The sequence below is a fragment of the Denticeps clupeoides genome, unplaced genomic scaffold, assembly GCF_900700375.1.
Source record: "Denticeps clupeoides unplaced genomic scaffold, fDenClu1.1, whole genome shotgun sequence".
NCBI lineage: Eukaryota > Metazoa > Chordata > Actinopteri > Clupeiformes > Denticipitidae > Denticeps > Denticeps clupeoides.
This window is the reverse complement of record NW_021629741.1, coordinates 99,582-123,887: the sequence shown is the minus strand read 5'-3', so window position 1 is coordinate 123,887 and position 24,306 is coordinate 99,582. Positions and strand designations below refer to the sequence as shown.

The 24,306-nt window shown below is 40.6% G+C and overlaps 4 long non-coding RNA genes across 8 annotated transcripts; 2 read left to right on the top strand and 2 right to left on the bottom strand.

Moving 5' to 3' along the window:
• Positions 1–637: 637 nt before the first annotated feature.
• LOC114773197 (uncharacterized) lies at positions 638–3,892 on the top strand. Of its 5 annotated transcripts, none has more exons than XR_003744231.1 (7): positions 638–693; positions 1,183–1,498; positions 1,670–1,792; positions 2,753–2,874; positions 2,959–3,170; positions 3,490–3,614; positions 3,834–3,892. It is a non-coding gene; the product is annotated as an uncharacterized LOC114773197 (long non-coding RNA). The 5 variants fall into 5 exon arrangements; XR_003744232.1 differs by lacking the exon at positions 638–693 and having other exon boundaries at positions 750–1,321; positions 1,437–1,498; XR_003744233.1 differs by lacking the exon at positions 638–693 and having other exon boundaries at positions 750–1,498; positions 2,765–2,874.
• Positions 3,893–6,161: 2,269 nt separating this feature from the next.
• Positions 6,162–8,467, top strand: LOC114773198 (uncharacterized). Its single transcript, XR_003744235.1, has 3 exons — positions 6,162–6,260; positions 7,474–7,714; positions 7,823–8,467. It is a non-coding gene; the product is annotated as an uncharacterized LOC114773198 (long non-coding RNA).
• A 7,642-nt stretch (positions 8,468–16,109) lies between these two features.
• Positions 16,110–16,761, bottom strand: LOC114773199 (uncharacterized). Its single transcript, XR_003744236.1, has 3 exons — positions 16,613–16,761; positions 16,319–16,374; positions 16,110–16,141 (listed from the first exon to the last, which is right to left on the bottom strand). It is a non-coding gene; the product is annotated as an uncharacterized LOC114773199 (long non-coding RNA).
• Positions 16,762–21,364: 4,603 nt separating this feature from the next.
• On the bottom strand, positions 21,365–23,705 carry LOC114773205 (uncharacterized). The gene is made up of 3 exons (XR_003744247.1): positions 23,509–23,705; positions 21,644–21,713; positions 21,365–21,391 (listed from the first exon to the last, which is right to left on the bottom strand). It is a non-coding gene; the product is annotated as an uncharacterized LOC114773205 (long non-coding RNA).
• Positions 23,706–24,306: the final 601 nt, after the last annotated feature.

The following is a 24,306-nucleotide window of genomic DNA, read 5'->3' as shown; positions in this document are numbered from 1 at the left end:
TAGTGGTCAGACTGTCATCTGAATACTTTGGAAGTTACTTCCATATGATTATAAAATCACCCGAACTGTGTAAATGCATAGTAGATAACGATAAACAATAAATTCACCTAATGTCTGTAATCATGCACATTGATTGATTTCATTTAAATTGAATGAATAATACAGGATTTAACATCGCGTTTTGTCACCTGTCAGGTAACATCATCAGACCAGGAAACAGGTTGGTCCATTCATAAAAAAAAAACTGTTCCTACTATCCACTGCACTCAGTTACTAGGTTACTAGGTTCTTCATATTATGAGAATGTCCCCTTGACTAACCTCCAAACCTGAGACCCATTTCTACTCCCTTTAACTTGCAGTCTGACTTCTCACCACTCCGATCAGTCATTTCAAAAGTTTCACCTTTCCTGACTGAATGTGTGCTCGAATGTGAAAAGTCCTACAAGGTCTTCTGAAAGAAAGTCCTACAAGGTCTTCTGACAGGTACAGAGAGCATCTCCCAGAGAACAAGCTAGTACATAAAAAGGACCAAAAGTGAAAGAAAAGTGCATTGAGAGGGACATGAATCTTTTACTCCCAGGACCTGAAGTCAGAGACCAACATCTCCACCATCCTCAAAAAGACCCAGCTGAGGATGTACTTCCTGAGGAAGTTCAGTCTTCCACAGGAGCTGCTGATCAACCAAAGTCTGGTAGGGAGCAGCCCTGATAAATGAAGTGGAACGTTGTTAGTGTAAATTTTGCAAAATGATTTGCAAAATGTCAGACCGCTCATCAAGGCGGGCCTTCACTAACAACGTCACCTTGTTCAGAGCCTCTGTTGTATAGCTTCTCCACTTATGAAGTGAGGAGTTCAAATCAACCTTCAGATAGGTCAGTGACTGTGTCAGGTGCTGGAACATCTACTCGTCATGGTGCGAATGGAACGCGGGGAAAATGATTCACGTGATTTAATGTGTAAAAAAAAAACTATACATACCTGCGTAAAAGTTGTTTTACTGAATTTATTCAGACATCAAGGATTAATTCTGTATTAACAATAGGTACTTAAAGTGGTTATGATAAGCATTCATACAATTTTTTAAATGTATAGGATGTTTAACCAAAGGCCAATGTTTACACTGTAAAAAGGTTTTGTTATTTTGTCACTCAATAATCAGAACAATATTTTTCACTTACAGATAAATTTTGCACTTCCGCTGAATTTACCAGTATGTTACTGTCTCATTACCCTGCATGGCTGTGGGGCTACCAACTCCTTCGGACAAAAGGTTCCTCACGGGCTCAAACACATGCAGGGATTGATTGCCCCAGTGATGGGTACACACCCCAGTATTTATGCACATCAGGCAACATTGGCCAAGCTGTTCTCTATGTGAGGCCACTACAGAGTGATATTAATGTACATGTAAACAATTTACTTTTATGTTAACAGATTGGGTGAATGTGAAATAGCCTGTTGAGGGCAAAGCTAAAACCTGCCTTAATAAAGCACAGGTATAACCACCATACTTTTATACCTTCTTTATCTAATTATACTACGTCTATGTTATTAGGCATGATTACTTGCATAAGAGTTAGGTATAGACACTGGGAGGTTTATATATCTTATAGAAGTCTGTGTAGTGTACTGCATTTATTTGATTAGTTAAATCTTTTTTTTTTTAGGACAATATTTTCTCATTACAGTCTCATACAGACACTAAAGGATAAGCCACTAACACAGTGCATGGTGACTTGTATGTTCTGTGGCCAGAATTTCATGACGAACCATGTTGACGTCTGTGAAATGTAAGTAACCATCTGATAATCTACCATGTACACACTACAGTGGTGATCTGGCTGCTTCATTCATCTCTATACTTGTACTTACAGTGCTCATCCAGCATCTCAGGCCTCTGCTTCATTTTACACTTTTTTACATTTACAGCATTTATCAGACGCGCTTATCCAGAGTGACTTACAATCAGTAGTTACAGGGACAGTCTCCCTGGAGCAACTTAGGGTTAAATGTCTTGCTCAGGGACACAATGGTAGTAAGTGGGATTTGAACCTGTAACTCTGTAGACTAATGGTTCACAGGCAAACCCACTAGGCTACTACCATCTTCACCCTCCACCCATCCAGCATCTCAGACCAAAATCAATCCTAATCAAATCTTAGATACACACATTACAAATATTAATGATTAATAAGATAATACAGGTACACATAAAGAACAATAGTGACATGCTAGATGATCCTAGTCTACTCGGTCTCCAGGTTGTGCTGACTGCACCAGAGTACCAGCAGCTCAGTTTTATGTCTCTATGCAGATTAGTCACCATCCTGAACGTGTCCAATGATGGTGGTGTCATCTTCAAACTTCAGGAGTTTATGGGGGTCATTGTCTCTGGGGTTTGGTGGGTGACATGTATAAATATGTCCATTTCAAACCTACATTAGAATTTATGGTCATATGCCAGGCCTTTGTTCCCTAAAACAGGGGTCTGTTGTCTGTAGCTGGTGAAAAGGACCACAATTGTCCTTTTATGTGTTTGACTTTTTTCTTGATATAATGAATACAATAAAATCTTAATATTTATATTTTCTATTATGTGGGTCATTTGTGATGATATGTGTGTCCATGTGGTCTTGTGTTTTGTCCTGTGGGTGGTGCTGTGGTTTGGGTGGGAGGAGTTTAAATAATGTGGCCAGCAGGTGTTGATTGTTAAGTGAGCTGTGCCATGCTCTGTTGTTCACTGGATTTAGTTTGTTGCCCAGTTTGAGCTGAAAGTGTATTGCCGAAGATGGTCTTGGCCATTTGTAAATTAACAGAGGAATTGATTGTCCTGCTCTGCTGTATGTTTGCATTCCTTGGTGAGCGCAGCGAGGTATGTTTATTTTCATGAGTATTTAAAATTCTGAATTGAGTAAAATGTAAAGTTATGTGTATGTTTCTGTCTATTTTAATGTAGGGTTCACAGTGCTGTAAAGAGACAAAGACTGGATGGGTTCTCAAGAACTTTGAATAAAGCAAAAATAAACTAAACATCAGTCAAGACTCACTTTTGGGTCCAAGGGCTGCTACAGCTGGTAATGTCTTGCAAACCTTTCCACACTGGACGCAGGGTCGTTGGCTGAAATCTATTCATTCAGCTTCTCAGAGTAGCTTCTTCTGATTTCCCTGGTCAGTGTGTGTTTTATTGATCCAATGTTTTTTACCATGGTGTTAAATAGTCAATGACCTTGATGTTATGGACATTGTTACACTTGAGCAAATGTAGAATATATTTCACAGCTTGAAAAGAATAACAACTTAACTGCTGAGCGAGACCAAGGTTAACCACAGTTGGGACCTGCCCATGATAACAGTGTCCAATAGACGGTGTTTGGCTGAAAAAAAATTCCTCATGGAGAATGTAATTGACATGTATGTGCGCTTATTCAGATGCTCAGAATGTGCAGCTAAATATTATCCATGTCTGGTGCCATCTTGTTTCTACTAGGTGTGAAAGGCAGGTGGCACAGAACTGGGTTGAAAGACACTGGGATCTTAAGGATGTTAAAGGAAAGGCCTGATATGGTAACAGTACTGTTCCCCAGATGTGCAGCAGCTAAGTTAGAAGCAGAGGTATTGTTCACTCATGCACAATGATTGCTTTGCTGATATTAATAGTTCATGAAATATTGTTTTTGGTGCTTATAAATACAATGATGTACTGATAATTGATAAGATATATTTTGGGCTATTTTACATATGTGTGGTGATGTTAGATAATTTTGTCTGTTAGCTAGTAAGGATAATTGTGAAAAAAGGTGAAATTGAATTGATTGTCATTGTGATACACAGCACAGCACACGGTGACACAACGAAATGTGTTTCGTTCATCGTTCATCAACCTTGGTGAGCAGTGGGCAGACATGACAGGCGCCCGGGGAGCAGTGTGTGGGGACGGTGCTTTGTTCAGTGGCACCTTGGCTGATCGGGATTCAAACCGGCAACCTACTGATTATGGGGCTGCCCCGAAGTGATGAGAGCCTGAAAAGTATAGGAAGACAACATTGATGAGGCAAAGCCACTGCATTCCTACTGGAATACATTGACACAGGTGATAAATAGAAAACAGTAGTTGTAAAGGACTTTTCAGTGACAGATCATCAATGATAGATTATTGCAAAAACAATTTTGATACAGAAAAAGAAAGACAATTTACAAGAAATGAAAAAGGAGAAATAGCACATGACTCATTCCTATGAATGTTTCTTTCTTCCTAGCCTCTGCAGCACAGCTTAATGAGATTGTTGAGTTCTGGACTGGGTGGATGTTGAAATACTGTCACCTTTCCACTGGCCTCCACCTACTTCACCACTTTAAAGATTCCAGGAAGAGGTGGGAGCTTCTTGGGGAAAAAAATTAGAGCAGCCACAAAGTTTTGTTTTTGACTGGTGTAAATTGACCACCTTCAAGGTCACTAGGTTCTTAGTCAAATACAGTAATTGGTGTTCAGTAATGGTACTGCTATAACCTGTTTTAAATGCTGTTCACTGTTCTTGACACACAGTTGAGATTTATGACATTTCGGTTGAGACCTTTATACATTGTAATTAGCATTTACAACTCTCTTATGCTTTTACTGCTGTTTTAGATGAATTTGTGTAATGTGCTTTCAGTCTTAAGTCATTCATAAATTGTGTGATTTTGTGATGTAATAGACAATATGCATTACTGAATTCCTGACATCCTATGTGTAGTTCAGGCAGCCTTAAAGAATGTTAGTCTGGGAATAGGTATTCCAGTTGTTAACTTCCTGTGCTTCACTCAGAGAAACATCATGATTAGGCAGTCTTGCAAGCTCCTCTGGCGTAAGCTGATGGGTTAACTGGAAGTCCCTAATCAGGGACTTCCAAGTCTGGGCCATCCATGCTTGCACCATAAAGCTCATCAACCTAAAAAAAAAAATCTGCATCATGATTCTGCATCATGTTTCATGGTAAACACATCTAGCACATATGATAGATCATATTACTAGCACCATCATTCTGAAGCCACAAGGACTTCTGGGTAGGGCCCCAAGAAGAAGTTCCGTTCTTCTTGGAACCTGCTGAGATGAGTCTGAAGCAATGGTAAGAAAACCCAACAATACCCTAAACTAAACAATACTAATACTTAGTGGTAGCAGCATTATTCGATTCATTCTTCCAGCTGAAAAATATACAGCATGTACAAAAATAGCTGATTAGAGCTGATATTACCAGTGTACAAAGATACTGTAAAGTGGTTGACCACCTTTTGTTGTTTTCCATGTAATTTGATAAAGCAGAAGATTTGGCAATTTTAGTCATTTGTTATTCAAAAATTAATAAAGGATTGCATCAGCACTTTGGACATTGAATTGCCATTTGCAAAATGAATTTTTATTAAAAAATTTGAAATGATCTAAGGATTACATCATTTTACATGCACTGATTGAATATTACATTGCCAATTGCCTTTTGAACTGCCATTTGAATATTTGTGCTTAAAAACATCCATATTAAGCTGGTTTTCTGATCATGACAGTGAGTTGACTGCACTGCAGTGGCCTCCACAATCACCAGATCTCAATCCAATCAGACATCTTTCTGATGTGGTGTGACGAGAGACTTGAATCATGGATGTGCAGCCATAAAATCTGTAGCAAATGCATGATGCTATCACGTCAATTTGAACCCAAATTTGTAAGGAATGTTTCTGTCATCTTGTTGGATCTATGCTTTGAGAATTAAGGCACTTCAGAATCAGAAAATTTCATTGATTTCGGAAAAAAATTTATTTCACAAGAATGTGAAATAAAATATGTCTCAATAAATCTGTAGAAAGAAACTGCTGCTGAGTGAAAAAATTTAAAACTACAGAAGGCAAAATGGTCCAAACGTGGTGCTGGCAAGGTGTACCTAATGAAGTGTCCGGTGAGTGTATAATGTCACTAAATATAAATGTATATATTTTTAGCCTACACAGCAATGTACCAGTAAATTGCTAAGCTAACTTACCTTTTGTGCTAAGCTGGGGATCGTCATCATACATAATATTTATATATACATTTTTCACATCGGACGTGAAAAGCAGTAGCGCCCGCATTTCTCTCTTGTGGGAGTTTATCTTCCTGAGAGAGAGAGCCAATCAAATCGTAGAGGAGGCGGGTCTAACGAAATGGACGGGGCAGGTGGGAGTTTTAAAACAAATGTCTCTGTGGCAGGATCTGTGAATGGATTTTTCACTGCGCTTAATACAAAAGTAAGTTTATTTAAATGTATTTGATGTACAGACTTTACTTTGAGAAATTGGTTTGAGGCTTTGAGCATTGTTCTTGTGCTTAAAGCAGGTTAGCATTATCTTAGCATTACCAAGCATTAGTAGTCAACCAACCACGAAAATTCTGATGAAATCCGGATTGCATGTGATGCATGACTCATATTTGCCTATTTTATAACCACTTATGAAAATCAAAGTTTGCTGTAAAAACGGAGATATTATATTTTTCATTTTGCCAGCAGCCATCACTGCAGGTCAGGTTTGGTATTTGAAATGGCTTTTTTGTTACATTTATTATTATCTCTTATTAGTGGTGTAGGGTTTTTAAAGTCTGGGGAAGACTGTGTTGCAAGCAGTAGATACTATTAGTAATGTAGGACAAAGCTGTGCTGTCAGCATTATTACTGCTGGTGGTTCAGATCAGTAATACAGTAACGTTATTGCCCTCGAATGAAGAAGGTTAAAGATAATGAGGTGACACACAATAGAAATTTTCTGTATATTGCACTATGAACAATGATAAATAACTGTACATAACAGAAGCAGTAAGGTGCATACTTATAAAAAGTGTGTGAGGTGATAATGGTTGATTTGGAGGGATGATCTATATTGGATGGCCGTCAGGGTTTTTTTTTTTTTTTTAAGCAACTCCATGCAGGATGTGTCTTGTACTTAGGAGAGGCTTTTGTCGGGCCACTCTACCATAAAGCATGGTATATGGAGAAGATCCGGAGAGAAGATCGTGAGGTCCTGGACGTAGCTGAGTTGGTCACTGTAACATGGTAGGTGGTAGTAGCCTAGTGGGTACACACTCGCCGATAAACCAGAAGTCCCAGGTTCAAATCCCACTTACTACCATTGTGTCCCTATAAGAACTACATGATGGAACCTCCTCCCGCGACACAGGAACATGCCAGATGATGCTGAGTTGATGTTAAACTCACTGGCGTTTAAAACTCTTCAGCGTTTACGGCGGTGATCCCCTAAATCCTGCCTCCCCCTATTTACAGAATTTCAATAATCAACCAATATCAGTATGTAACTTTGTCTAATGTTACATGTAGCACCAGGTTCCGGAGAAACGTTATTTCACTATGTACTGTCTAACATGTATATAGCTGAAATGAGATTAAAGCTCAACTTTAACTTCAATGTAGTAGCATTCAGTGACATGGATGTTCTGTATGTTTTACAGCAAACTTTATAGTTTTATTGTGGCGTCAGGATGATAAGAGAGGAGACGCTTCAGTCGTCTTGAGGTCCGCTGGTGGAGCCAACAGAACTTTTACAACTCAAGCCCAACTGAAAGCGAGAGAGCAGCACTTATTACCCCCCGCTGCTGCACATCTACCCCATGGTGTCCCGCTTCCTACACACACACACACACACACACACACACACTAAAAATAAATTCCCTTTACATACAAACCCGAAAGGTAATGAGAGGAATTTGGAGATTTTCTGCTCTAATGTTTCACTTGATATTAAATTACCGTATGAATTAAATGTTCACCTAACCTGCATTTGGTCTGAAATTTTTTCAGAAAACAAATTTCACGTGACCACCTATCAAATCTGACCCAGGACTGTATGCAGAGGCATCAAGTACAGGCTATATCCAGTACCAGCAGAAATTAAGGAGCCCTGTGTAGGACTTTATCTTGTCTTCAGATCATCAAAGGACTCCCGGTTGAACTGTTATCTCTCAGAACATCCTCCATATTCTCAATGTCATACATCATTAGTGGGGAGCATAATTCATTAATGAATATAAATGATCTGAATTGTTGTGAAGTTTTCTTTTTGACAAAACATGCAAGTTCTCTATTACATTTATACAGGGTGTCCACAAAACATCTATACAAATGAAAAAGTGTATTACAAGCAGCATACAAATTGTTGATCGGACAGGCACTCAAGCAAAATGATACACAGAGGTGTATGTCTGTTCCGCGTCTCAGGGAGGCATACAGGGTGGTGCCTTCTGGGCACGTGCAGAGTTATCTGAATACTTAAGACCTTTTTAAGGAACTACCATAGTTCCTTAAACTACCATGTTTGAAAGTGAAGGTCATTGTGAAACGCAGCACACAATGACAGTGTACGGAGCAGTGTGTGAGGACAGTGGTTTGTTCAGTGGGACCAGAGTGGAGTGAGAGACATCAGAGTGCAGTGAGTTTGGACATCTAGTGGACATAAAAAGTCATTGCCATTAAGAATGCTTAAAGTTGCACTTTCCCTCTTTTGAGTAGATATTTTAAAATAGATATTTCAATCTATGAATCTATGTTTTAGTTCACAGTAAAACTAAATAAACGAAATAACATTGAGTGACTTAAGATTTATTTCATTTATTTGAACATGTTTAACATTTGTTTGCACAAAAGATATACATTTTCAGTTCTGATGTGTAATTGTGAAAATGTGAATAAATAAAATGTTTCTGCTTAAATGTGTGGCTCCTGATTGGCTGCTCAGTGCTATTACATGTGAAGATATGTTTACAACATACAGTTGCTAGGCAACACCGGATGAGCCAGTTGTAATTTCATTACTCCTGCTTTCTTTAGACAACAAATAGAATTTTTACCACAAAAGCCTTTTTAAAGGCTAACTTATTTTACTGTTTTAGCGTTGTTATTGATTAGTGTTACTGTTTAGGCTAAAATTAACTTAATATAGTTAGTAGTTTTTTTTCCTTTTAGCCTCTGGTTTAGAGATTAGCTTAGCATAACTTAGCGTAGCAAAACTTAGCTTAGTATAACTTTAGTTTAGCATTATTTATTACCTGCACAGTTTCTTTTAAGGACACAGAGAGAGAGATTGTTCCAGGTGAAGGATGGGTCGCCCTCGGAAGACCAAGGAACCACCGGTCACCAGGAGGCCACCGCGCAGGATCCTGCCAAAAATAAAAGCTCACATGCTTCACACTGGTAAGGACATTAAGAAACTCCACATAACACTGTGTTTTCTCTTGACTATTCTACTGATTTCCTCATATTTATAACTCAATAAGAAAAACAAACCACAGGTGCAGCTCACTGTAAATCCTGTATTTTTGTATCCAGTAAACATATATAAATTATCACCAAAAATCTCAATGTATTCATATCACTGTGCTTCTCAGGTATACCGTGGGCATGTGTGAGGGACACTAACTCCCCTCCAACTCTGCTGTGGAGCATTCCCTGTATGCAGCAGCTGCAGGCAACTCCACAGCCACCCCAGCAGGAAGCCAATCAGGAGATTGTTTTTCCGGAAGACGTTGTGGATGAGCTGAGTTCTGTTCCTGGAATCTGGGACCTGGCTGTGGAGAAGGGCATCCTGCTTCCATGGAGTAGGCCGCAGGTACAGGATGGTCCTGCCACCCCTCTGCCCGGCGTGGTCCCTGTCACCTCCATCACCAGCGCTCATCAGCCCTCCACTAGCACATCATCCATGGAGCTTGAGGAGCGCTGGATTCTTCAGGACCAGATGGAGGAGGAAATGATGACCAGCGACCAAGCAGCAGACAGTCCACAGGGACCCCACCAGGAAGCCAGTCTGGAGGATTTTCCTGTCATCTGGGACATGGATTTGAAGTGCCTCCTCCCTCCACCGTACTAGTACCACTATTAGTAGCACAAGCAGCACCAATAGTGATCACTAGTAAAGGTAAGTATGAAGGTAAATATTTAGTGACGGGCTGCACGGTGACATTGTGGTTAGCACCTTGTCTCACAGCAGGAAGATCTGAGTTTCGGTCCCTTCTGTGTGGAGATTTGCAAATTTGCATGTATCTCCTCGTGTTAGCGTGGGTTTTCTCCGGGTTCTCCGGTTTCCCCCACAAAACAGCTAGGCCAATTGGAGATGAATTGGACACAAATTGGCACCAATTTTACCTGTAGTTCCTTTAACAGTTTAATAATTTACAGTAGCAGCAAAAAAAGCCAAAAAAAAAAGGCTCCAGTGGTGGCACTCTTGACCTTCAGGATCAGGGCGGGGTTCAACTCCCTGTGGAGTCTGTTTTCAGAATGGCTGCTTATCTAATGTCTAAATGTTTAATGTGCAATTTAAAAAAAACCTTCCTGTTTATATGCATTACATGAGGCTATTCCCTAATGTAGCGTGGTTTAACTTCAGCAAAGATTCATACTGTCCTCTGTATCTGTGAAATTCTTTTACGCTGCTATTGTCTTTCACCATGTGTACAACCAACGGTTAGATGATGAGCAAAAATGAACATAATTGTATTTAAATTAAAGTAGTTAAAACAGGCAGAAGTAAATATAACTGGCCCAGTGCACAAAGGGCTTAACGCATTTGGCCTTAAATCGTCGCATAGATCAATTATAGCAGTTAAAGAAGCAAATCACAAACCGCCATATATTACGTGGCATGTGACATGTAGCATTCGGTGAATATGTCACATCTAGGCCCAGCTGTATTACAGCGTCCACCTTCATCCTCTGTCCTCCACAGTGGAGTGGATGGTGAAGGATAGAGAAAAGAGAAGAATGAGTTAGTGATGACTTAGTCAATCTTAAAGTCAATACGGAATACTAACAATACTTAACCCTGGGACAGTCCAGGGAGACTTTTCCTGTCACTACTGACTAAAAGGCGCTCTGGATAAAGCCGTCTGATAAATGCTGGAACCTGTTCGGTGTTCCAGATTAAGTGCATCCTAGATCATGTTCTGTTGATCTAGTGTTCACACTTAATGGACATTCACATGCTCACTTTTAAACTATATAGCGTGATGTATCACTTTTTTTTCTCTTCTGAACATTCTGATTAAATCAACCTGTCTTTAGATGAGTCTCAAACATTAATTATCTTTTCAAAATCTCCTAGTGTGTAACATAAAATACCACTAAAATAATCTTAGAATTTATATATGTCAAACTTAAAATAAAACTGAAATTGCTGTGTAGGATACACATTAGCCAATTGTGAGCATGTGACTGTACTTTTAAATTCTGTTAATTGTGTCCAGGCCGTGTTCCTAAGTGGGGACAGCACCGTCCCCACATACTGCTCCTCGGGCACCTGTCATAACTGCCTACTGCTCCCTCAGGGGATGTGTTAAATGCAGAGACCACATTTCACTGTGTGCACTTGGTGCTGTGGAACTGATTGGGTGAGTTTTTGAAGATTTTTAAGGACTAGTGGTGCATGTTTAAATAGTGCTGGTGGACACAGTGAACAATGACATTGCAAGTATTAAGCTCTAGTGAGGATCCTGCAATCCGTATTGATTTGTGCATCTATATGAAAAACCAGAAATTAATACATTTCTTAAACTGTCTAAATGACTAAAGATGATCTAATTTCTTTGTATACATACATGTATTTCTTCACCAAGACTCTTATTTGCTTACTTGTCCTCAACTTTCAACACCCTGCAACCCCACATCCTGACTTAATAAACTTTCCTCCAACTTTCATCTAGACAACCAGACAATCCTGTGGATATTGGACTTTCTGACCAACAGATCACAGAGAGTACTGGTTAACAAAACTCTCTCTGACCTCCGTTATACCTCCACCTGGTCACCACAAGGTTGTGTCCTTTGCTCTTCATCTTATACACAGATGAGTACAGGCACAGACACCTGGTGAAGGACACTGACAACACAGTCCTCCAGTCTCTGCTGTCAGGCCCCTCACACAACCATGGTCCGCTTCTGCAGGAGTTTGTGGACTGGTGTGACACCTCATGCCTGGAACTGAACGTCAGAAAACCAAGGATTCTCTAACCAACAGGCAGAGAAACCTGGCTGCAGTAGTTACCACCTCTATCCACAGAAAGCCAGTAGAACTAGTATAAATACCTGGACCAAGAATCGAACCAGGTCAACTGCTTGGAAAGCAGGTATGCTCACCACTATACAACCAACCAGGAAGTGTTCCATGTGGTAATTCTTCTGAGCAATTGTCACAGTTTTTCTGAAAGATACCATGCTCAGGGCAACAGCAGCAATGCATGGCCAGATTAAAAAAGTGTGTGTGACATGACAGAGCATGAACTTTACAGAATGCATGCTTTGTGCTTTTTAAACAAACAAAAACGAATTTATAACTTTCACTGCTGTTTTAATCATAATGGCCGTTGTGGGATTTGTAAAAAGATAGAGCATTAATGTTATTGATTGTGAGTTGAGCACCTTCAACTGTGTGCTGTGGGTGTTGTGTGTTTATCAAGGCTGCTTGATGAAAAAAGCACTACAATTAGCTACTTGTACTTTAAAATGTAATGGCAGCGGTGGGATTTGAACACACATTTACATTTACAGCATTTATCAGACGCCCTTATCCAGAGCGACTTGCAATCAGTAATTACAGGGACAGTCCCCCCCTAGAGCAACTTAGGGTTAAGTGTCTTGCTCAGGGACACAATGGTAGTAGGTGGGATTTGAACCTGGGTCTTCTGGTTTTCTATTGGAAGCCTTCTGGCTTCCGAGTCTTTTTCTCTTCTCTCTTTCTCTTTACTCTTTCTTCTCCTTTTTGTTTTCTGTGTAACATTGGTACCTTTTTACATACAATGTTCACATGTAACTGCAATAATTATTTACCGGTGTTAATAAATTAGAAACTGTTCATTTTTTAACATCTATTGTGCCATGCCTCTTTCTGCCAGGTATTATCAAGTTGGAGTGGTTTGAATACAGTGCTTTTGTGTGGGTAGAGAAAGAGTTTTCTACACTCTGTACTCTCAGATGCCCATTCAATCAGAGACCAGTATGTGTTCTGTGGTGGGCTGACGCCGTGGTCAAGAGCTTGTTGACCGTGAGGTCCGGCATTATTTTTAAAAAATTGCAGCAGTGTTTCATTATCGCGGTCTACTTGGTCGTGGCCAGAGTATTCCTGAAATGAGACCCACATGCGTTCAGCGTATGTCTCGAATGATTCATTTGGTGTTTGCTTAACTTCGAGAATTTTGTCCCATGATGTAGGTGTTGGACCTCTTACTTCCAGCACCGCTTTCCGTAAGCATTCATATACAGCTGCATCTGTTTCACCATCCTCTTTAACGAGAATGGATCCTGATCGTAGTCCTTCAGACATTTTAGGTCTTATATCAGAAGGGATAGTGAGTAGAATTACTTGCCACATGTCTCTTAATTCCAATTTATAGACGCTGGCTTGCAGCATTAAGTTGTCCCAATATGGTTGGAATGGTCCCCTTCTAGGCATGATCCCCACAGCTTCTTTGTGTCTAGCTGTTTCATCACAAGTTAAAGGGCGGCTTACGGTAGTTACAGCATCTTCAGCATTTGTCATGGTTTTTAGTACTGCAACAATTGCTGGTTTGTGTTGTGCTGAACTTGACTTTGATTGTGTTATTATAGGGCTGTGTTTAGATTTGGTCAGCCGATTTGTACAGTAGGATTCATTTTTGGATGTTTTATGCGCATTTGTGCAATGTGTTTTTAACAGGTTCAACCCATTGATTTAAAACAATATCAGAAAGATCTATGGACTTCCAATGGAGAACTTGTGTCCAGGACCAACTAGTCGCCATCCAGGATGGAATCATCCTTAGAGAACACAAATATGTTGTTCCTGAGGCCCTTCAAAAACCCATTATCAAGATGTACCATGAATATGCCCACACATCTGCAGAGATAATGGTACAATTTATTAATAGGTATTTTTGGTGGACACAGATGACATCCGATGTCATGAGATGGTGTGATTCATGTCTGGTGTGTGCAGCAGTAAATCAAGGAAAAACAGGTCGCACTAACGTCCGTAGACCTGCCCAGCCAAAGGGACCCTGGGAATCTCTCAAAGTAGACTTCATTGGTCCGCTCCCAAGTGCCAAGGGGGGGATACCAATATTGTCTTATAATCATCAATAAATTCTCAAAGTGGGCCTACTCGCAATTCCTACTCGCGAGTGTTTGCGAACCAAATCATCCCACTTTGGGGAACACCCATTCAAATTGAATCTGACCAAGGAACCCATTTCACTGGACAGGTATTGAAAGACCTATGTAAGATGTTGTGCATAAAACATAAATTTCATATACCGTACCGACCACAAAGCTCTGGGATGGTGGAACGAGTAAATCGCACCATCAAGGAAAGCATAACAAAACAAAAGCATGGTCCTGTGGCGCCCCATCTTACAGTTGATTTGGAGGGATGTCAGGAGATCAAAAGAAGGACAGCTTTAAGAACCAAGGTGACCTTCCTTCTCTGTGTCCTGCAGCCAGGGGCATCGAAGCCGGCATTTGGAGGGGAGCTACTCAAAGGCAGAATTCAGAGGGTGTGAGGGGTTTTTAATGACCCTAAGTCAGTCAGTCCAATAATTGTAGAGCACACGCTGACAGCGCTCTGTAGCCGGTTTGTGTGCTGCGTGCCGGTGGAATGGAACCTGCAGATGATTGTGAATGATATGAAGGAGTAGTAAACTCTCTATGAAGGAGTAGTAAAAAGTCCGTAAAATATCTTTCCTGACTCCAAAGGATTTGAGCTGCCTAAGAAGGTTTTGCTGTTGATGACATTTTCTGAGAAACTCCTCTGTATTGCAGGAGAACTTCAGCAGGGGGTCGAGGATGGTGCCCAGGTATTTACAGTACAGGCCAAATGTTTGGACACACCTTCACATTTAATGTACTTTCTTTATTTTCATGAGCATTTACATTGGTAGATTGATGAAGGCATCAAAACTATGAATGAACACATGTGGAGTTATGTACTTAACAAAAAAAGGTGAAATAACTGAAAACATGTTTTACATTGTAGTTTCTTCAAAATAACCGCCCTTTGCTCTGATTACTGCTTTGCACACTCTTGGCATTCTCTCGATGAGCTTCAAGAGGTCGTCACCTGAAATGGTTTTCCAACAGCCAGAGGTGTTTAGCACTTGTTGACCCCTTCGCCTTCACTCTGCGCTACTGCTCACCCCAAACCATCATGACTGGGTTCAGGTCCGGTGACTGTGGAGGCCAGGTCTCCACTTTTTTTTTTTTTTTTTTTTTATGTGTTCATTCATAATTTTGATGCCTTCAGTGAGAATCTACTTATGTAAACTGTCATGATAATGAAGAAAACACATTGAATGATAAGGTGTGTCCAAACTTTTGGCCTGTACTGTATACTCCTTAACTAGTATCATATAGATGCACAAATCAATACTCACTAGAGCTTAATACTTGCAATGTCATTGTCCACTTTGTCCACCAACACTATTTAAACCTGCACCACTAGTCCATCTTAAAAATTGAAGGTTATGTTTTAGTACTTTTTAATGCTTTAGTACTTTTTGTAAAATTAGATAACTAACTTTGCTAACTTCTCCTGGTTCACTGCTCAAAGGATCCAAAATATGCAGATGCAACCTCAAGTGCAGAACCCAGAGATGTTTCCCATGATATCAGAAGACAATGCTGTGAAGGGACAACATGGTAGACCGTATACGGTAGACTATAGACCAACTCCTGATGCTCTGCAGGCATAATGGAAGCGCTTACAAACTGTTGAGAATTTGCCTGCTAATGTTTACTTTATTACAGTGTAATACAATTTAAATTTGGTACAATATATTAATGTTGATGTCCTGTGTTTCTTGTTGGCTGGAACAGGTCATCAGCCAGGAGAGAGACATCCTCGCCGGAGAGAGAATACAGGAAGCAGCGAGAGGTCAGTACGCCACCCGACATCGCCAGACCAGGAAAGAGGTGCACTGGTCCGAATCTTGGACTCACCCAATCAGTTCCTCCACTCTTGTCTGTCCTCGTGCAGATCAGCGGTATGTCATGCTGCGCCGTCCCCAATTCAGGCTGCATTCTTTCCCTCCTCTCTTCCGCAAATGTGGAGCAAAATGAAGAAACTCGGAGTGCGCTGGCAGCGGTGGGGTCAGTGAAAGTGGACTGCAGTTTAAATGGAGTAACCTTAAAGATGCAGTTTTTTTATTCTGGAAGACAGTGAGCTTACATTCCCATGTTTTTGTAAGATCTGCCGCATGGGATCGCACAAAAAAAAACATACAGTACCCACACTAAAGTATCACTGACAATTTGCTTTATCAAAGGACTCAGGCTCCTTACCTGTATAAAATACAACTGGAAGACAGAAGTGTTGCTGATTGATGAGATCTGGGACCCTTTTTTAAATGGACATTAAACAGAGAAAACTATTTAACTTACTTGTGACTGTAAGTATTCATTTAAACTAATTACAGCTGTTCTGGGACAGTTTTGAAAATCAAATTTCAATCAAACGTAATATTAAAATGAAAACATGAATATAACTATTTTCAATTCCAATCCCTGGAATAAATGAACTCTATACACATTATGGTGCGTCATGGCATTTTTTTTGGATGTGAGGCACCGTGGCACCTGGCACTTTCTGCAGGGTAGACGTGTTTTCACCCTATGGATGCCGCATCCTGCAGTATCCCATCACCGCTTGGCAGAGACGTGGTGTAGAAAATATATAAAGTAAAAAATGTATTTATTTAGCAATTTCATTATGTAACTGATTTGAAATAAACAATACTGTACTCAGCAATTCAACAAAGAACACCAAGTACAGGGAGAAAACATAAAAAATATATAACTGAAAAATATATGAATAATCTTTCTTTAATAATAAATTCTTAAACAGAGAGTACATACCGAAAAAGCTTCAACCTCTTCTGCACACAGGAGATTCTCTTCATCAGATGAAGATTGAACAGTACAAATAGCTGGACTGCTGTGTTGCACCAGAACTTGCCTCTTTGCCGCGCCATCGTAGTTTGGTCTTCTTTCGGAATCTACAGAAACAGCGGCGTCTCTCTTGTGTTCTGCCTGTAATTCTGTACAATACGCACAGGAATATCTCACGATCGCATTGATTGATTTGAATGGTTTGTTTGAATCATCTGAGCCTGTAGAATTGTGGGAGCATTTGTGGAAATAACTTCATCAACACCATTCACCACACACCATACGCGCAGGCATGAAGGCTGTGTTACGGTAATGTTTTTGCCCTTTTTCGGGTGCTCTCGGCCTACTCTCACCTACTTTCTGAAAATGCTGAGTGATTATTGAGTGATTGTTTTTTATTTTTTTATTTTATATCGGTGTTAGTGTCCCCTAATACTGTATCTGAAGTCTCTTTCTGAAATTCAGCCTTGGTGCAGAATTACAGCCACTTTGATCCAGTCCCACAATGAAATTCCCAAGGACGCGCAGTTTCAATGTCTGTAACTTTCAAATGCTAATGAGGAGGAGAGAGGTGGGACAAGTAGGAGAGCGGCCTATAGAAATTAAAGGGGCATTAGTGGAAATGACATCATCACACCATTCACCAATCACAATGAGAAATAGAAATTCTATTTTTTTTACTTGAAATAAATGATTGTTTTTACAGCCTCTTGCATGAAGTAACTAAAAATACATTTGTGCTCATTTTCAGAGAGCAAATTCAATGATGACATAAAGGAACAAATTCCAGATCAGACTGTTTGCCGCACCCCTTTTTACACCGAAATTGAAATTAGGATCTTCTTCATTATCTGGAAACGACTCTCTTGCTGCTCTTCTTTCTGTTCCAGCAACATCCTGAGCGTCGCTTATATGCTGGAATATCTAGGGATGAACTTTGCCATGTAGATCACCATCCCTCATGCCTCACGCCTCACATCCTCTTTGCATTGTGGTCTCTCCATATCAGTTATGGCTCATGTTTTTCTTGGGTCAGGACTCAGTCCATCCTCAGACAACACATCTAATATGAATGTCAGTGACTTTCAGCCAATTCACATTTATTTGTTCAATTTCAGGTTGACACTTTTTTTTGTGAAGTGACGTCATTGTGAAACCACAGCACAGCACATGGTGCCACAACAAAATGTGTCCTCTGCTTTTAACCATCACCCTTGGTGAGCAGTGGGCAGCCAGTAGTGCATGCCTGCATGCATACATGGAACGTTATCGAGAAGATTGATGAACTGACTGATTGGGTGAGCTCTCATCATACTGCAAAAGAAAATGATGCATTATGAATATGTTTGGATGCTAGAGATGCTAGAAGATACTGAGACCTAGTGAAGGTTGCATCAAATGAGTGATTGATAGTGGTCAGTCTTGGATCCGATAAGTAAAGTGAGGGTGAAGGACAGAATGTGGTGGTCAGAGATGTGAAGAGGAGTGAAAGAAAGGTCGGTAGGTGTCGGGCCACTCTACCATAAAGCATGGTATATAGAGAAGATCCGTAGAGAAGATCGTGAGGTTCTGGACGTAGCTGATTTGGTCACTTTAACATGGTTGGTGGTAGTAGCCTAGAGGGTAACACACTCACCTATAAACCAGAAGACCCAGGTTCAAATCCCAGTTACTAGCATTGTGTCCCTATCAGAACTACATGATGGACCTCCTCCCTCGACACAGGAACAGTCCAGATGATGCTGAGTTGATGTTAAAACTCACTGGTGTTTAAAACTCTTCAGCGTTTACAGCGGTGATCCCCTAAATCTGCCTCCCCCTATTTACAGAATTTCAATAATCAACCAATATCAGTATGTAACTTTGTCTAATCGTTCAAATGTGACATGTAGCACCAGGTTCCGGAGAAACGTTATTTCACTATGTACTGTCTAACATGTATATAGCTGAAATGAGAATAAAGCTTAACTTAAACTTCAATGTAGTAGCATTCAGTGACATGTAAGTTCTGTATGTTACTTTATAGTTTTATTGTGGCGTCAGGATGAAAACCGTACAGGGTGGTGCCTTCTGGGCACGTGCAGAGATATCTGAATACTTAAGACCTTTTAAGGTACTACCATATGAGTGTTTGAAAGTGAAGGTCATTGTGAAACGCAGCACAGCACACGATGACAGTGTACGGAGCAGTGTGTGAGGACGGTGCTTTGTTCAGTGGGACCACAGTGGAGTGAGAGAGAAAGGTCTTTGGACATCTAGTGGACATAAAAAGTCATTGCAATTAAAAATGCTTAAAGTTTTGAGTAGATATTTTAAAATAGATATTTCAATCCATGAATCTATGTTTTAGTTCACAGTAAAACTAAATAAACGAAATAACATTGAGTGACTAAGATTTCTTTCATTTATTTGAACATGTTTAACATTTGTTTGCACAAAAGATATACATTTTCAGTTCTGATGTGTAATTGTGCAAATGTGAATAAATAAAATGTTTCTGCTTAAATGTGTGGCTCCTGATTGGCTGCTCAGTGCTATTACATGTGAAGATATGTTTACAACATACAGTTGCTAGGCAACACCGGATGAGCCAGTTGTAATTTCATTACTCCTGCTTTCTTTAGACAACAAATAGAATTTTTACCACAAAAGCCTTTTTAAAGGCTAACTTCTTTTACTGTTTTAGCGTTGTTATTGATTAGTGTTACTGTTTAGGCTAAAATTAACTTAATATAGTTAGTAGTTTTTTTTCCTTTTAGCCTCTGGTTGAGAGATTAGCTTAGCATAACTTAGCGCAGCAAAACTTAGCTTAGTATAACTTTAGTTTAGCATTATTTATTACCTGCACAGTTTCTTTTAAGGACACAGAGAGAGAGATTGTTCCAGGTGAAGGATGGGTCGCCCTCGGAAGACCAAGGAACCACCGGTCACCAGGAGGCCACCGCGCAGGATCCTGCCAAAAATAAAAGCTCACATGCTTCACACTGGTAAGGACATTAAGAAACTCCACATAACACTGTGTTTTCTCTTGACTATTCTACTGATTTCCTCATATTTATAACTCAGGATCATTAAGAAAAACAAACCACAGGTGCAGCTCACTGTAAATCCTGTATTTTTGTATCCAGTAAACATATATGGTCCATTGTAAGGTATCAAAGTCAGTTAATTATCACCAAAAATCTCAATGTATTCATATCACTGTGCTTTTCAGGTATACCGTGGGCATGTGTGAGGGACACTAACTCCCCTCCAGCTCTGCTGTGGAGCATTCCCTGTATGCAGCAGCTGCAGGCTACTCCACAGCCCCCCCAGCAGAAAGCCAGTCAGGAGGTTGTTTTTCCGGAAGACGTGCTGAGTTCTGTTCCTGGAGTCTGGGACCTGGCTGTGGAGAAGGGCATCCTGCTTCCGCAGGTACAGGATGGTCCTGCCACCCCTCTGCCCGGCGTGGTCCCTGTCACCTCCATCACCAGTGCTCATCAGCCCTCCACTAGCACATCATCCATGGAGCTTGAGGAGCGCTGGATTCTTCAGGACCAGATGGAGGAGGAAATGATGACCAGCGACCCAGCAGCAGACAGTCCACAGGGACCCCCCCAGGAAGCCAGTCTGGAGGATTTTCCTGTCATCTGGGACATGGATTTGAAGTGCCTCCTCCCTCCACCATACTAGTACCACTATTAGTAGCACAAGCAGCACCAATAGTGATCACTAGTAAAGGTAAGTATGAAGGTAAGTGTTTAGTGACGGGCTGCACGGTGACATTGTGGTTAGCACCTTGTCTCACAGCTGGAAGATCTGAGTTTCGGTCCCTTCTGTGTGGAGATTTGCAAATTTGCATGTATCTCCCTGTGTCAGCGTGGGTTTTCTCCGGGTTCTCCGGTTTCCCCCACAAAACAACTAGGCCAATTGGAGATGAATTGGACACAAATTGGCACCAATTTAACCTGTAGTTTCTTTAACAGTTTAATAATTTACAGTAGTAGCAAAAAAAAAGCCCAAAATAAAAAGGCTCCAGTGGTGGCACTCTTGACCTTCAGGATCACGGTGGGGTTCAACTCCCTGTGGAGTCTGTTTTCAGAATGACTGCTTATCTAATCTCTAAATGTTTAATGTGCAATTTAAAAAAAACCTTTACATGAGGCTATTCCATAATCTATCATGGTTTAACTTCAGCAAAGATTCATACTGTCCTCTGTATCTGTGAAATTATTTTACGCTGCTATTGAGCAGGTTGATGGTTTATAAAACCAGCAGTTAACGCTAATAATGTTGATCACTTGCCTGATTTTATGTCCCTCTGGCACACCCATTTCAGCAGTTCTGTAGGCAGTCCTGGAAAACTCTGGAGAGGACATGAGGAGAGCCAGTGCTGACAGTCCGTGAGTGAAACCTGGAGCCAGCTGGTCAGCACAGGTTTTGAGGGGGGAAGAGGAGACGCCGTCTAGACCCGATGCTTTACTGCTCCTGTTTGGAGAAGAAATGACATCTAAATAAGGAAAAATAAAATGTTTAAATCTTTAAATGTGTGTTGTCTTTTACCATGTGTACAACCAACAGTTAGATGATGAGCAAAAATGAACATAATTGTATTTAAATTAAACGAGTTAAAACAGGCAGAAGTAAATATTACTGGCCCAGTGCACAAAGGGCTTAACGCATTTGAACTTAAATCGTCGCATAGATCAATTATAGCAGTTAAAGAAGCAAATCACAAACCGCCATATATCACGTGGCATGTGACATGTAGCATTCGTTGACTACGTATTACAGCGTCCACCTTCTTCCTCTGTCCTCCACAGTGGAGTGGATGGTGAAGGATAGAGAAAAGAGAAGAATGAATTAGTGATGAGTTAGTCAATCTTAAAGTCAATACAGAATACTAACAATACTTAACCCTGAGCGGCTCCAGGGGGACTGTCCCTCTCACTACTGACTGTGAGGCGCGCTGGATAAGGCCATCTGATAAATGTTGGAACCTGTTCGGTGTTCCAGGTTAAGTGCATCCTAGATCATGTTCCGTTGATCTAGTGTTCACACTTACTGGACATTCACATGCACACTTTTAAACTATGTAGCGTGATGTATCACTTTTTATTCTTTTTCTGAACATTCTGATAAATCAACCTGTCTTAAGATGAGTCTCAAACATTAATAAACTTTTCAAAATCTCCTAGTGTGTAACATAAAATAACGCTAAAATAATCTTAGAATTTTGTGTCAACCTTAAAATAAAACTGAAATTGCTGTGTAGGATACACATTAGCCAATTGTGAGCATGTGACTGTACTTTTATATTCTGTTAATTGTGTCCAGGCCGTGTTCCTAAGGCCTGTACTTAAAGTTGGTGCTCTTAGCAATGAGCACCGCACACCAATCAAGACGATGTCTCTTAACTTGTGAATCTATTGTCAAAAAAGGAATCTGGCAGTGAAGATCATTCCAGGGCAGAGGTAGAAAAAAAAGGCATTTACCTGGAGGTATGTAATGGTGTAAATGTGTGGTGGTTCACATAGATTATGCTAGAACCAAAAGCAGTATCTACATTTTGGGAACATAAAGTATCAGGAACCTGATTACGGGCCTGAGTAAGAGCCTCCATTACTGGGCTCCTAGTTAGAACTTCACCTGGTGGTCGTGGAGGGGATTGGATAACAGCACCGTCCCCACACACTGCTCCTCGGGCGCTGTCATAACCTGCTAAAAAATCTTAGCTGCTGAGCATATGTTGAATTATAGTTAAAGGTAGGCCATTTTAGGAAAACACCACATTTACACTTTCAGAGTTCAATTAAGTAAAGCATGAAAAAGCACCTTCCTTCGTTTGACACATATATGTGTCAATAAATATATTCAGACAGATTTTACTTTAACTTTATATTTTGTGATATGAAGATGACAGAAGTTCCTCTCAGACACCACAAGGGAGCACGTGAGACTCCAATGGCTCTCTAGTACACCCTGCATGGCTATATATCCCTCCACATTTCAAAGTTTTCTCACCTCCTTGAGATTTTCTATGTCCAATGAGGACATGGGAGGTGTTGACTTGTTGTTTTCACCGATTGCTTTATGGCACCACAATCGTGTTTTTCATTTAATTGAGTGGTGACAAGTTGGCTCATCTTCAGGCTGGATTGTTTTGGAATGAGCACTGGTGCATTTTGTGACTTCAAATCTCAGATTGTACAGTCTGTGCAAAGTCAAAGATGCCAGGAAGAAAGTATGAACCAATGGTTGGATTTCTCAACAATTTGAGGAGAAAAAGAAAGAATCAAGGACTCACGTCTCCCATTTCAAACCAAAATGTCCACATGACCAATACGTCACACTGGCCAATAATGTTTGACAAGAAGGGAAGGTGCAGGGTTCCTGGGTGCACAGAAGTTGTGTGCAAAAAATGCAACATACATCTTTTGTTTCACAGCACAGTAAAATTGATGTAAAACCATAACATACTATGCTCTAAAAGTTTTGTAACAATGGAACAAATGGAATATTTGTATATCTACGGCTGCGGCCTGGAGTGTCTGTACGTGCGAGGCCACTTCGAGCTGAAGCGCCTGCATGCCCTGATCTTGCACCTGCTGTTGTTGTAGATGGTTATGAGAGAACATCCTCTTCAGGGTTTTCATGTCCGCTGCCCCCTGCTGTGGCTCGTACATGCTGTCAAGGCCGGGGCATTCGCCGACATGGGGCTGGAGCTGAAAGCAGACTGTGGTCTGACGAGAAGTGCAGGCAGAGATTCGTGGAAACGTGGCAGGTGCAGAGGTGATCTGGAATAACTTCTGTTTGCCATGTTGATGCTCGTGCAGCACGGCAGGTACGTGAAAGAGTTCAGGAGCAGGCAGCGGCACAAACCAGAAAAGAGCATCTGGTTACCGTGGTGATGTGCACGCTGAGGTGTGCGCTGCAGCGAGAAGCCGGGCAGGAGATGAGGTAAGAAGACGAGTTGTGGGGGTATTAGGTGCCACAGCTACAAATAGAAAAAGAGGCGTAAGATTTTTTGGCTCAGTTTCATTTATCTTTCCAGAGGCATTCATCCTCCATTCATATTTAATATTACTAAAGCATTAAAAAACACAAAAGAATATGGATGTCTTATTTCAGCATTAGGTGCCTTTTTTGTTAAGTACATAACTCCACATGTGTTCATTCATAGTTTTGATGCCTTCAGTGAGAATCTACCAATGGAAATGGTCATGAAGAAAACACATTGAATGAGAAGGTGTGTCCAAACGTTTGCTCTGTACTGTATCTGAAGTTATGACTGGAACGTCTGGATTTCTACATTCTCAACTTTAAATGTTAATCACAAAACATTTCTGGGTTTTATAGCAGATTATAGTGTCCCTGAGAAAATCCTAGATTCTCAAAAATCC